Raw genomic sequence first — 13,402 nt, forward strand, 5'->3', positions numbered from 1 at the left:
GGTGTAACTTCAAAAGAGTTCTATCAATTTTAGGTCATCAATTTCTATGAGATCTGACGGTTAAAAAATGTCAATTATTCATATCATCATTAAACATTTATTGCTTACCACATCCTAGCTAAATTTATTTAATAAGTCATGCTAACAAGTGCTCTAAGGGCACTCGTTAAAAATACAGTTAAAGAAAGTTTTGACATCATTTTTATGAGAAATGAAAAAAGCTATCAAAATATTAATTGTTTTTTTTTCCTCCATAAAAACTTTCTTTAACTGAATTCTTAACCAATTCCTTAAGGGCACTCATTAGCATTTCCCTTAATTCAAAAGCTATTTTTTCCTCTGTCTACACATTCTTTATTACAATCTCATTTAAAGAGAGAAGATTATGAAATATTTATTACAACCTCTTTACATGTTTAGAGAGAGAGATTTATCACTAACGATTTTTTTTAATTATGAAAATATTAGAATCGATCTGTGTAGAAGATGAATTTGAATTAAAAACAAATGCTAATTACAAACATTGAGGAGTATATAGTTTTTTCTTCTCAAAAAACATAATAAAAAAAAATGATCATTTTTATCTTATCATAATATTTACAATTCGATCATTTATATCTTTATCTCTAAGGATTGGATTTGGTTTGAACTTTTTTTTAACGATTAAAATAATATTTAAGATTATTTCTATCTTTATCTCTAAGGATCAGAGTTGTGATTCTTTCTCAAAAAAAAAAAAATCAGAGTTGTGATGCTACACAATAGTCTCTATAGCAAGAAGGTTGGAATAAAAAAAAAAATCAAACCAAAACGATCCGGAGAAAATGTTGCTTAAAAGAACAATTACAATATATTCACAAAATCAATCCTAAATAATAATCAATTATTGGCTTATTGCTTGGACGGCTAGAACCGTGAATGAAATCAAAATCTAGACAAAAAAAAAAAAAAAAATTCTAATAGATGACCAATACGTACGTATTAAAAAAGAATAAGGCCATGCTAAAGAAGATCCGCAACTCAGAAAGGTTAGGAATAACACTTGTGCAAGGTCACGAATAAATTAATTACGGAGAGAGAGAAAGTAAAAAAATAATATAATATTTTCTAAAATTAATTCGGTTAGCTGTTGTGGCAAGTAATAAATGTTTAATGATGACATAGAAAATTGACCTTATTTAACCATTAAATCTCATAGAAATCTACTGTCTAAAAATCTCATAAAATATGAATACTTTTATTTTTATATATATATATATATATGTATATATATATGTATGTATATGTATATAAATAAAAGTATTCATATTCTATACTTATTCTTCTTCTTTTTTTGGTGGATTAAACTCTACTTATTCATTGATTGTCTTTCAATAACCTAGGGAACTTGACATAAAGAATCTAACCAAAGTTTGGTAATTTTAAAAAAAAAAAAAAATACTAAAATGCAAACTACACTCCTAAATTTTAGGGGTCTTTGGATTTTATACTCTAATTTGGATTTTATCCCTAAATCTATATTTTATTTGCATTAAAAGACCTTCTATCCAAATTTTTCGTTAGTGCCAAGTAAACTTGTCATATGTTCAAATTTTGAAACTTCAATGCCTATAATTAAAAAACTCCCAAACTTTAGAGCCGTATTTTGTGTGTACTTTGTAAAATGAATGATATTTTTCATTGATATAAAATCTGCTCCTCCAGTGCATTGAATGTGACTCGTCACCAATTTTAAACACTTATGCACTATACATCCCTTAATCAAATTTGGTAAAAATACATTTTGCTCCTTGTAATTATAGAGAGTCCACTTTACCGACTAGATTTTTCTAATTAATGTACACTTTACCAATGCAGATTTAGAGGGTGACTCCTAGACCATCTTAAAAGCCTTGTGCAACGGCAAGACCTGTTTCGCAAAGTTTGGCCATCTTATTAATGATGCTTTAGCTCTAGCATCATCCTTTCAATGGTTGCATTACGCCTATGTTCGCAGGCAGGGGAACATAACTGCTCACTCCTTTACTTAAAGAACAAAGTTTCATCCTGAATTTTTAGCTTGGTTAGATGATATTCCTCAAGATATTGATCATGTAATCTCTGTCGATATGACAGTTTTCCATGGAATTACGTGTATGCCATGTAATGTATGAAATAATTTAGGAACCCTAAGCCCTTAAACCCTCAATTAGTGGCTTTTCAAGACAAAATCAAACACATACAAGCAAAGTGGAAAAAAAAAAGAATTAGGAAAGAGTATTGTGGGGTCACACTTTAGAGCCTAGGCCCAACAGGTATGGGGTTTTGGTTCAAAGAGCCCCGAGACAATGAATTTATAGAGAGTGGACTATGAAACTAGGCCTAAACGAAGTGTATTCTAGCTAAAGTTGGGCCATAAAACGATTGAAAGTAAGAAAATCCCCTTCACGTCCATAGATTCTTAGTCCGAGGAGACGCGTGGAATGAACACGGGTCCTTGTTCAAAGACTATAGTTCTTGCACTGTTCTTCTGTTCTAGTTTCCTTTTTTCTCCGTCCTACTCTTCATGGGGACTTCCCTTTCTTATATAGTCTTCTCGAAGTCATCAGGACCTTACACTTGTTGATCATCTGGACCCTCACTTGAGTGCTTGTCCCATCGGACATCCCCCCCATCTTTCTGTGAGTTGTGGTAGCCAAGACAGCATTGTTCACAGGTCCTCTCCACATTAATACGGCCAGAAAAGTAGCTGCAATGCATTTAATGTGGCAGTTGCAGCCTCTCCTTGGACACCCTACGCTTCCTTCCTTTCTACGGGCTTGTGGGACTCATCCTTGTTACTAATGTCCGTTGGGGTGGGTCCTTCAAGCAGGCAGAGTTCATGTTTGAGCCATATTTGTTACGTCCGAGAAGACATTTCTCCTCGAACCGCCTTCTAAACATCTTCAGGCCCACAAGAGTTGGGCCGGGAGCCCTTTTGGCACCCACGTCTTCTCCTCGGACGTGGTCAATCTTCTCATACGGGGCCCAAAGCCCATTGTGTGATCTTGGGCCTTTGCCCTTACAATAGCCCCTCAAAATTCCGGTTTTTCCCTCTTATTCAAGGAGAAAATGTGGGATTTTGATACTTATGGGATAACTTATCATAATTTCTTGACCTACGCGTATGGGAGTACAGCCTCACATGCCTCATTATTGCCACTGGCGTTTCGTAGCCCATGAGGCACTATTAATTGCACCAGGCGGCTTTATGTCTTCCGCATCCAACAGTAGGGCATTTAATCAACGGTAGATATTTCCCCAATTTTTTGGGCAGGAGTAACCCTGTTCAGTTTCTTCTTGCTATATAAGGTTTTTGAGGGGAATTACTTCCTCCTTTTAGAAAAGGTACTCAAACATTCCAGAGCACTTCAGCATTTCCTCTCGCAAAACACTCAAAAGTCCATAGCCACTTCCGTAAGGATTTCTGGTGGGTTCTTGGAAAGCTTGGGAGGTTTAGGATCTGCGCTCCTGTAAGTGTTCATTTCCCCGTATTCCTTAACTTTTCTTCTCTGTTGTTCTTCTTGGCTTCCTTCCCTTAGTAAACCTTCTTCGTACCACCTAGGGTTAGTAGGATGGGTAAGTTTCAGAAACTGGTAGATTCTCCGGCTGGTATGGAAGGTTTCAGGACCAAATACCGTATCCCGTCGGGAGTGGGTCTAGAATACTGCTCCTCGGACCAGATCTTAACCAAGAGAAAGACGGGACAGGTCGTCATTCCTATGATCGCTTTCATAGAAGGAGGAATGACGGTCCCCATGGGAAGGATAACTAGAGATTATTTGCGCGGTCATAGGCTGGCCACCCACCAGTGCGCTGCTAACATGTTCCGGATCCTAGGGTGCGTAGACGCTCTAAACGAACAGATGAACCTCGGCCTCTCATGGCACGATGTAGTTCACTTGTACGAGTGCCATTGCCTCAATGAGTCGTATTACTTGAAATCCAGGTCCGACGAGTGAGGCTGATATCCTGCCTTCCCAAGTCCAACAAAGGCTTAAAGGACGACCATTTGATTGTCTCCGGAGCATGGCACGACGGTCTTCACTGCCTAGTTAGGGCAGGAACACTAGGTGGAGCACTATAGGGTTAGATCCCTCGGCAGGGATCTTAGTTCTGAGCTTTCCTTTCACTTATTTCGGTTTTGGTTTTGATTATTTGCCTTCTCGGACTGACATAACCCTCCCTTTGGGTATTTTGCAGACAAGGAACAAACAACTCCGAGGATAAGTTTGGTCAACGTCCAAGCCCTCAACTACCCTCTAAGGTCCAAGATCTTTGTGAGCGAGGACGGGCAATTACGTGCCACTCCTCTTATCTTGGACTACGAGCCCCTTTCTCGTGCTTTTGTGGACGTGGGTCAAGCAATAAGGGCTGGAAGTCCCTGATTAGCCCATATTGACGTCTCTAAACTAGGCTTCCTTGCTTGGAGAGACCTACCACCAGTCCAACTGCCCGTTCAGCATGTTCTCCAAGAGGTAGCCGCCCCAGGAGAGAGAATTGACTCCTCGCATTCATCTCTCGAGGCTGAAATCGACCACTTCCACTTCACCGAGGAGGGTGAGGTGCCAACAAAGCCCGTAAAGCTCTCAGATTCCGGTTCGAATCTTGATCATTTCTCGACGGCTCACTCTCCTAGCCTGGTAATTGCTCAGATTGACACGAGCCAAGAAGTCGAAGAGGAGGATATGGACTTGAAGCCAAGGTCCGGTCTGAGGGGGCTCTTATCCAATAGGAACAAGGGGCAGTCTTCCAAGGATGCCCTTAAGGAGTAGGTTCCAGTTAAACTCCTTCCTCCTCTTCCTCCTTCCACTGACCTTGCGCTACAACCCCTTCCCAATTTGAGGCAGAAGAGACCAGTGGAAGAGTTGGAGGAAGGTGAGGTCGGCCCTCAAAAGGCCAAACAACAGAAAAAGGGCAAAGAACCCAAAGACAAGAGGACAAAGTCCATCGATAGCCGAGAGGAGGCGGCTATTAGGAGGGAGCAGCGCACCTGGTCCCCCCATCTAGAGCTAGACGGTGCCCCTATCTCGTGGGACGCAACCCTTTGGGAGTCCCAGTGAGGGCAAGCGTCTTACCTTGCCGAGGCCCTGCAACAGCCCCTCCTTCTGCCTCGTGACATGGAGGGCCTCCGAGCCATTCGGCAACCGGACCTCTTCATGTCGTTAAAGAGAGATCTGGCCATGGTAAAATGAAGACTCTTCCTTGTTCAGGTTCTTTATTCCATACTCGTCTATCCGTCATTTTCATTTTAATGATTCTTCCATTACTCCTGTACAGGTCACCCAACAAATTTTTGTGGCTGAGAAGTGGGCGAAGAACTCATGGGAAGAGATGAACACTGAGGTTCAGTCCCGCCTTGCCGCGGAGAAGGCTGCGAGTGCTCTTAGGCTGGAAAAAGAGCACTTGGGCAAGGAGATCAAAGAGGCATTTAAGGCCCGGGACAATGCCGAGGCGGGCCTCAAGACTACAACGAAGTAGGCCGAGGACATGCGCCAGCAGCTTCATCTATCAGAAATAAACCTTGCGATCGAAAAGCAAATGGTTTCGGACCTCAAGGCATAGCTGCTACAGGCAAAAGAGACGGTTCGTTTGGCCAGGGAGGCGGCTGAGGCTGCGGTGGCAGCCTCCTATGAGCGCGGAGTGGCGGATACTGAAGCCAGGTTGAACGAGGAGGTGGCTGCGGTCTACAGAAACTATATCACTGTGTCCTAGGGGGTAGCCTTGGACCGGGCGGCAGTTCTTGCGGACTCCGACCTTAGGAAGATCGAGAATATCTTCTTCCCTGAGGATATTCGTGAGATTCTGGGTTTGGTTCCTCCTGAGGAGCCTCCTTCCGCCTCGACCACTGCTCCCGATTCCATCATTCCTGAAGGAAAAGGAGGGAACGAGGAGGTACAGCCACCAGCTAAGGACAAATCGCTTGAGGACGCCCTCACCATAAGGGACGTTGTCACGCAAGCCAAGGAGGCCGGACCCAAGCCCACGGCAGGAGGTGATCACCCCGAGGCAGAGGTCCCTGCAAAGAGCTCAGCCTAAGATAAAGCTTAGGACATTAGTGTAGGACTTTTCTTGTAGTTGTTTTGTTTTGTCTTTCATTTCCTTAACTTTTGTCAATGTTTGTAAGAAGATACATCTCGGAGCTTAATGAATGATATAATTTCTTCTTTGAATCTTGTTTTACTGCTTCCATTTTGCCTTCATTATCAATGAATTTCGACTATGTTACTAGATTTCCAAGGATAAACCATTACTCATAGTTTAAGTAATACGGCTAAGTATGAATGAAAGAATGGTGATTAATTTCCCCCAAGCCGGTGGTCCGAGGAGTCACGCAGGACTTGGGTTTTGTTTAACACTTAGATAAAAACTGCGTAGTGGTTAATTTCCCCCTAGCCTGTGGTTCGAGGAGCCACACTGAACTTAGGTTCTATTTAACACTTAGATAAAAACTGCGTAGTGGTTAATTTCCCCCTAGCCTGTGGTCCGAGGAGCCATACCGGACTTGGGTTCTGTTTAACACTTAGATAAAAACTGCGTAGTGGTTAATTTCCCCCTAACTTGTGGTCCGAGGAGCCACGCCAGACTTGGGTTTCATTTAACACTTAGATAAAAACTGAGTAATGGTTAATTTCCCCCTAGCTTGTGGTCCGAGGAGCCACGCGGGACTTGGGTTCTGTTTAACACTTAGATAAGAATTGCGTAGTGGTTAATTTCCCCCTAGCCTGTGGTCCGAGGAGCCACACGAGACTTGGGTTCTGTTTAACACTTAGATAAAAACTGCGTAATGGTTAATTTCCCCCTAACCTGTGGTCCAAGGAGCCACGCGGGACTTGGGTTCTGTTTAACACTTAGATAAAAACTACGTAGTGGTTAATTTCCCCTAGCCTGTGATCCGAGGAGCTACGCGGGACTTGGGTTCTGTTTAACACTTAGATAAAAACTACGTAGTGGTTAATTTCCCCTTAGCCTGTGGTCCGAGGAGCCATGCGGGACTTGAGTTCTGTTTAACACTTAGATAAAAACTGCATAGTGGTTAATTTCCCCTTAGCCTATGGTCCGAGGAGCCATGCAGGACTTGGGTTCTGTTTAACATTTAGATAAAAACTGCGTAGTGGTTAATTTCCCCCTAGCCTGTGGTTCGATGAGCCATGCCGGACTTGGGTTCTGTTTAACACTTAGATAAAAACTGCGTAGTGGTTAATTTCCCCCTAACCTGTGGTCCGAGGAGCCACGCGAGACTTGGGTTCTGTTTAACACTTAGATAAAAACTGCGTAGTGGTTAATTTCCCCCTAGCCTGTGGTCCGAGGAGCCATGCAGGACTTGGGTTTTGTTTAACACTTAGATAAAAATGCACAGTGGGTAGTACCAAGAATACGAGCTTTCATTAATAATAGTACCTTTTCAGATTATTTACATTCCAAGGACGTGGCACTAAATGTTTATCAAAATCTTCTAAAAAGTAGGCCCCTATGCCGGCCACCGAGGTGATACGATATGACCTTTCCCAATTTGGTCCGAGCTTTCCCCACGCGGGATTTTTTGCAGTGCCCAGAACTTTTCTTAATACCAGATCCTCAGGTGCTAGTGGCCTAGTTTCACCTTGGCATCATAACCTTGCTTAAGTTTGTGTTGGTAGTAGGCGAGTTGGACCATTGCTCTTTCCCTTCTTTCCTCGATGAGGTCTAAGCTTTTTTCCTGCAGCCCGTTGTTAGCATTAAGACAGAATGTGCTGGTCTTCAGCGTTGGAAAGTTTGTTTCTAGAGGAATGACAGCAGGACTTGAGTTCTATTTAACACTTAGATAAAAATGCACAGTGGGTAGTACCAAGAATACGAGCTTTCATTAATAATAATACCTTTTCAGATTATTTACATTCCAAGTACGTGGCACTACATGTTTATCAAAATCTTCTAAAAAGTAGGCCCCTATGCCGGCCACCGAGGTGATACGATATGACCTTTCCCAATTTGGTTCGAGCTTTCCCCACGCGGGATTTTTTGCAGTGCCCAGAACTTTTCTTAATACCAGATCCTCAGGTAGTGGCCTTAGTTTCACCTTGGCATCATAACCTTGCTTAAGTCTGTGTTGGTAGTAGGCGAGTTGGACCATTGCTCTTTCCCTTCTTTCCTCGATGAGGTCTAAACTTTTTTCCTGCAGCCCGTTGTTAGCATTAAGACAGAATGTGCTGGTCTTCAGCGTTGGGAAGTTTGTTTCTAGAGGAATGACAGCCTTAGCTCCATAGGTTATTGAAAAGGGGGTCTCCCCTGTGGATCTGCGCGGCGTGGTGCTGTACGTCCACAGGACATGGGGCAATTCTTCTACCCATCTTCCTTTTGCGTCATCTAACCTCTTCTTCAGCCCATTTACTATGACTTTATTGACGGCTTCGGCCTGCCCATTCCTCTGTGGGTAAGCCGGAGTGGAATATCTATTCATAATTCCTAACTCGCTGCAATACCTTCTGAAAGATTTACTATCGAACTGGAGACCGTTGTCCGAGATTAGGGTGTGAGGGACTTTGAACCTGATGACGATGTTCTTCCAAATAAATTTCTTGGCATCTACGTCTCTAATGTTTGCCAGTGGCTCGACTTCGACCCATTTTGTGAAATAATCAGTGTCGACGAGGAGGAACCTTTTGTTCCCCACTGCTTTAGGAAATGGTCCTAGGATATCCAAGCCCCACAAGGCGAATGGCCAAGGGCTGGACAGCGGATTGAGGGTCTCGCCCGGCTGATGTATATTTGGGGTGAACCTCTGGCATTGGTCTCACTTCTTCACGTATTCGTGTGCCTCTTTCTGCATGCTCGACCACCAGTAACCTTGGATTATGGCCCTATGGGACAAGGATTTACCCCCTGTATGGCTCCCACAAATTCCTTCGTGCAATTCCTCTAAGATAAGCTCTGTGGCATCTAGGTGTACACATAGCAAGTACGGTCCTGAAAATGAGCATTTATACAGTTTCAAGTCCTCGGACAGCCAGAATCGAGAAGCTTTTCTTCTAATCTTGTCGGCCTCGCTCCTCTCTTCGGGTAAGACGTCCTCCTTTAAAAACAGTATTAAAGGATCCATCCAGCTAGGCCCTGCCCTGACGCTGTGAACATGCATCAACGTGGCCTTCACCACCGAGGGCCTGTGTAGATCTTCCACGAGTATAACTCGAGGTAGGCATTGCGCCGAGAAGGTGGCTAGCGTGGCAAGAGAATCAGCATGGGTGTTTCCGCTCCTGGACACATGCTTTAGGCTAAAAGGGTTAAAACGCGTTTGCAAGTGCTTACCTTGAACCAAATACTCTTGCATTCTTTCATCCCTCGCCTCCAATTCCCCATTTACCTGTCCTACAACAAGCCTTGAGTCAGAGAACATGTTTATGGATTCCCGCCTAATTTCTCGACCATAGACATTCTGTAAAAATGTGCTCCCCCCTAGATCGAGGGTTTCCCCAGCGGAGTCGCCACTGTAAAAATGTGCTCCCCCCTAGATCGAGGGTTTTACATGGAGTCGCCACTTATTTAATTTAAAAGGAAAAACAAGAAAACCCTTAATGAAAAATACTTCTGTTGTATTAATGTATATGATAATTTACATCGAATTTTGTAACAAAAATTTACAATGCTTTTTGTCCTAGGTACAATCTAAGAAAAGTAAATTACATTGCTTTATTTCCTAGTTACATTCTAAAAAAGGTAAAATTGTATATACAAAAAAATTGTCTAGAACCCTTGATCTTGGTTCGGAGGCTAATTTACGAGATGGGAAGGGATTAAGCACCCATCTCGCCCGGTAAAACCGGTCTCCTAGGTTAAGGTGGCCAATGTCATGTCATGTCAAACAAATACAAAGAATATGTCATATAAACATGTGATTTGCAAGAAGTGTAAATAAATATATGTTAGAGGAATTTGACATGAAGAGAAATAAAATAAAATAAAACTTGTTAGATAACAAAAAAATGAAGGTAATGGCATGTTCATCCAAGAGATCAATATAAATAAAGAATTCCTAGCCTAGACATGTTCATCTAAGCATGTGAGGGAAAACAAAATTGTCATGTGATTTGACATCAACATAATTGCAAAGAGAAGCAAATAAAAATACAACCTTTAAGCATATTTGATCATCCAAGCAATTATGAAGAGAAGTAAAAGAAAAACCCTAGACATGTTTATCTAGGCAAAATCAAAATACTTTGACATGTTTGTTCAAGCATTTAAAAATGTAAAACAATTACCTAGACATGTTCATCTAAGTATTAAAGAGAAAGTTGTGTTTTAGCCTAGAAGTGCTCATCTAAGCATTCAAAAGAAAATTGTGTATTGGCCTAGAAATGTTCAACTAAGCATGTAAGAGAAAACCAAATAAAACATAGGCATGTTCATCCAAGCATAGCATAAAAGAAGTGAATAATGATTTGTAAGCATTTATTCTAGCATGTATAAAGAATAAAAAAAAAGTTAACTACTTACCAGCATAAATTAAAAGGGGAAATGATCATCTAAAGGGCTAAGGAGAAAGCAAGGAAGTACTCAACTACAACCAAAGTAAGAACAATGGTTGCTCAATAGTTTTTTTTCTGCTTTCTCACTAGCTCTCTAGAGGGAATTCGGGGTCCAGAGAATGGAAGATGTCTTCTCTATTTATAGGGGAAGAGATGGCTTAGCTTTAAAGCTAAATTATTAGCTTTCTTCTGAAGCTAAGGGAGGAGATAATCTGTTTAAATGAGCTGGGGACGGATTTGGTGTTGATCTCCATTCAAATTTTGAAATGATGCTGCACCTGCTTCGTATTTTGGCTCTAATTTTCCGCTCAAAATTCCAATTGATTCAAGATGGGTTTTTTTTGAAAGGAAATTCAATTATCTACAACTTTTTCAGAAATAGAGAAAGCCAAATTTCAACGTTATCCATGCCAAAAATGTGTTTCAAATTGCTGCTGAAAATAGTAACGTATTTTGAGCATTTTTGAATTTTTTCATAGGCTGTATCTGTTTCTTTACCCAATTTATTTTTCAAAAATATTTCTTCTGAAGCAAAGGGAAAGGATAAGTCTATTAGATAGGCTTGAACAGATTTGACGTTGAACTCATTTGGAATTTTGAGAGAAAATTGAAGATAATGCTGAATTTATGTTGTCTTCTGCACCTGTTTCGTATTTTGGCCATAACTTGCCGCTCAAAATTCCAATTGATTCGGGATTGATGTTTTTTGAAAGGAAATTTAATTCTCTACAACTTTTATAGAAATAGAGAAATCCAAATTTCAACGTTTTTCTGACCAAAAATGTGATTCAAGTTACAGCTGAAGATAATGACGTTTTTTTTTGAGAATTTTTTTCTCTTCTTTTTTTTTTAATTTTTCATGGATAATATCTCTGGAATTTTTTTCAAAAGAGCAGATAAGATGCCATAAAGAAAAACATTTTTTTAAAAAAATGAAATAAAATGAAATCCAATCAAAAATCACACTTGATTAATTTTAAATTAATTCTTGTGAGAATCAATCAAAATTAAGTGTTTAGAATAGGACGTGATCAGGCCCATCATGTAGGTAGGCCATGATCATTGAAAATTGCTTGTATGATAACTTTTGATCGGGTGGTCCGATCAAAACCCATGACATACCATTATGATCGTTAGAACATCAAGATTTGTTTTGTATCACAAATCTAAAGATCTACCGATTGGTTAAATGCAAGTTATAAAATTGGGTGTCTACACATTCCTTCCAACAGGGCCTCATATTCTGGCTCGTTATTCGTGGCTGAAAAACCCAACTTTACTGATTTCTCGATGGTAATCCCCTCAGGGGAAATCAGGACGAGCCCCACCCTAGAGCCTCTTTGATTTGTCGCGCCGTCAACGTATCCTTTCCAACAAGTGGGCCCTTACTAAGAGACTGTGTCAACCAGTTTTTCGTCTGTGCTTGATACCCCTCCCCTTTCTTCTAGTGAGGGTTTAGCAAACTCAGCTACCAGATTCGTGAGGACTTAGCCCTTCACAACGGTGCGAGGCATGTACCTAATGTCAAAGGCCCCAAGAATGGTCCCCCACTTAGCTATTCTCCTTGTGTAATCAGCACTTCGGAGTATTGACTTGAGCGGGAGTTGGGTTAATACAACAACGGTGTGTGCCTAGAAATAGTGGGGGAGCTTTCACGTGGCTTGTACAATCGCGAGGATGGCCATTTCCAGGGGGAGGTAACGGATCTCTGCCTTATGCAACGACTTGCTCACGTAGTAAACAGGCCGTTGTATGCCATTGTCCACCTGGATCAGCACCAAGCTCACTGCGTGAGGGCCCACAGCAATGTAGGCGAATAAAACCTTGTCGGCTTCAGGACTGGACATGATTGGCGGCCAAGCCAGATACTCTTTGAGCTGTTGAAAGGCTAAGGCGCATTCTTCAGTCCACTCGAACCTTTTCCACTTGTTTAATAAGAGAAAGAAAGGCCTACACCTATCCGCCGAACGAGAGATAAAACGGTTCAAGGTGGCAATCATGCCGGTGAGCTTTTGGACCTCCTTGGGGTTCCGAGGAGGCTGCATGTTGTGGATAGCTATAATCTAGTTGGGGCTGACTTTAATACCTCTATGGGTCACCATATAACCTAAGAATTTCCCTAATCCAACTCCGAACAAACATTTAGAAGCGTTCAGGCACAGTCTGTACTTTCTTAAAATTTCAAAGATATCGCCGAGGTCCCTCAAGTGATCGGACACCAACTTACTTTTCACCACCATGTCTTCTATATAGACTTCGATACTCTTGCCCATCTGTAGTTCAAACATCCTGGTTATCATCCTCTGGTAGGTGGACCCAGCGTTCTTCAAGCCAAAAGGCATCACCTTATAGTAGTAGTTTCCAACGGGGGTGACAAAAGCCGTCTTTTCTTGGTCGTCGGTAGTCAGGGGTATTTGATGGTATCCTTGAAAAGCATCTAAGAAGCTCATTCGAGGGTGTCCAACGGTCGAATCCACCAATCGATCTATCTGAGGCATAGGAAAAGGATCCTTCGGGCAGGCCTTATTCAGGTCTGTGAATTCCACGCAGACTCGCAATTTCCCACTCTTCTTCATCGCATCCACATGCTCTTTCAACGGTCGTCGAGGAGGTTGTTTATTAGGCGTAACGGCCGGACTAACATTAAGATGATGGCAAATGAAATTCAAATCGACCCTCAGAGCCTCGTAGGCGTCCCATGCAAACACATCTACATTCTCTTTGAGAAAATCAATCAGCTTTTCTTTCTCTTGGGGCGGCAATTCCGAGCCGACCTGAAAAAATCTTTTCGGATCGGAGCCCACAAGAACTCTTTCCAAATCCTCACAACTCGCCTCCTCGGCAGGTCCCCCATCACTTGGGGCCGGGGTTGTTAATTG

The sequence above is a fragment of the Quercus lobata genome, chromosome 2, assembly GCF_001633185.2.
Source record: "Quercus lobata isolate SW786 chromosome 2, ValleyOak3.0 Primary Assembly, whole genome shotgun sequence".
Taxonomy (NCBI): domain Eukaryota; kingdom Viridiplantae; phylum Streptophyta; class Magnoliopsida; order Fagales; family Fagaceae; genus Quercus; species Quercus lobata.